The following is a 2,186-nucleotide window of genomic DNA, read 5'->3' on the forward strand; positions in this document are numbered from 1 at the left end:
ATATATTGAAGCCACCATGAGATAATATATTGATGCTACAAAGTAATACATTGAGGCTATGAGATAATATATTGACGCTACAATGTAATATACTGAGGCTATGAGATAATATATTGAAGCCACCATGAGATAATATATTGACGCTACAAAGTAATACATTGAGGCTATGAGATAATATATTGACGCTACAATGTAATATATTTAAGCTACAGGGTAATACGTTTGAGCTGCAAGATAATATAGTGAAGCTACAATGTAATATATTGAAGCCACTATGAGATAGCATATTGAAGCTACAAAGTAATACAGTTAGGCCACGAGATTATACATTTGAGCCATGAGATAATATATTGAAGCTACAATGTAATATACTGAGGCTATGAGATAATAAATTGAAGCCACCATGAGATAATATATTGAAGCTACAATGTATACAATTGAGGCCACGAGATAATAAATTGAAGCCACCATGAGATAATATATTGAAGCTACAATGTAATATACTGAGGCTATGAGATAATATATTGAAGCCACCATGAGATAATATATTGAAGCTACAATGTATACAATTGAGGCCACGAGATAATAAATTGAAGCCACCATGAGATAATATATTGAAGCTACAGGGTAATACGTTTGAGCCGCAAGATAATATAATGCAACCACCATGAGATAATATATTGACGCTACAATGTAATATACTGAGGCTATGAGATAATATATCGACGCCACAAAGTAATACATTGAGGCTATGAGATAATATATTGAAGCTACAATGTAATATATTTAAGCTACAGGGTAATACGTTTGAGCTGCAAGATAATGTAGTGAAGCCACCATGAGATAATATAGTGAAGCTACAATGTAATATATTGAAGCCACTATGAGATAGCATATTGAAGCTACAAAGTAATACAGTTAGGCCACGAGATTATACATTTGAGCCATGAGATAATATATTGAAGCTACAAGGTAATACATTGAGGCCACAAGATAATAAACTGAGGCCATGAGATAATATATTAAGGCCACGAGGTAATACACCGAGCCATGACAGATTATATTGAATAAATCACTCACTATTTAAGTAAACTGAAGATTCCCACAGCTCCGCCCCTTTATGCGTCCTCCTATTGTGAACTCATCGTTTGCCTTCTGTTTGTTCTTGAAGCGCTAATTTGATTTCAGTTGTCGCTGTGTCAGGAACACTCAGTGCCAGTATGGCCATGACCCTCATCTGCTCCCACTATGTTTCAAAATGTCAGCATTAATGGCGTCTTTGTCTCCTTGTGCGCAGGTTGAATCATCTATCAGTCACACACACACTCAGTCTTTAAAAATTCAGCTCGGATGAAGCTCCCTTGACTGATTAGGGTTTTTTTTTTTTCATTTATTAACCAGTTGTGCTGAAAGAGCGTGTAGGGACGGACGTATCAGTAGCAGCTCTTGACCGTAGATTGATGCTAAACGCTTCTATCTAGTGATTTCGAGTTTGGGCGGTTGACAGTCGACAGCATGCAGTCACCCAGCGTACAGTCTGGCAGCTTGTTTTGAGCGGTCCTGGATGTACGTTTGTTCAGCTGTGTTCAAGGTAACATCATTAACCAGGGTTGCCAGGTTCCAGCAAAATTTCCAGGTTGGAATGTTGGGACTATTTTTGGTTTCAGAGAAATTGTCTAGAACTCGCTGATGATATGGGGATAAAAGAATCAGAAATACGCATGATGTTATGCACGGTGTATGAATTAACTCGAAACAAAACGTCTCTATCTCTAGGATATCTCTAGTAAATTCTCCGTTCCTCGGGCCACTGATGAGTGCTCCCTTTATGCTCACAGTGATGCTACACGACTAACATGAGACTGAGGTCATGTGAATGGGTCATGGTCAGGTTATGAAGTTCAGCTACTCTCTGAGGTTTTGAAAAGTCATGTGCTGTGATGTGGGTCGTTTGTTTAGAAAAAAAATACAGGTCACTGATTTCTAACTTTTAACCCTAATTTCTAACTTCTAACCCCAACTTTAACTTCTAACCCTAATTTATAACTTAAAATTAGCTAGAAACCCTCACTTTAACTACTAACCTTAATTACTAACTTCTAACCGTAACTTCTAACCCTAATTTCTAAAACTTTACCTACTAACCCTAACTTTAACTTCTAACCCTAATTTCTAAAACTTTACCT

The sequence above is a fragment of the Ictalurus punctatus genome, chromosome 15, assembly GCF_001660625.3.
Source record: "Ictalurus punctatus breed USDA103 chromosome 15, Coco_2.0, whole genome shotgun sequence".
NCBI lineage: Eukaryota > Metazoa > Chordata > Actinopteri > Siluriformes > Ictaluridae > Ictalurus > Ictalurus punctatus.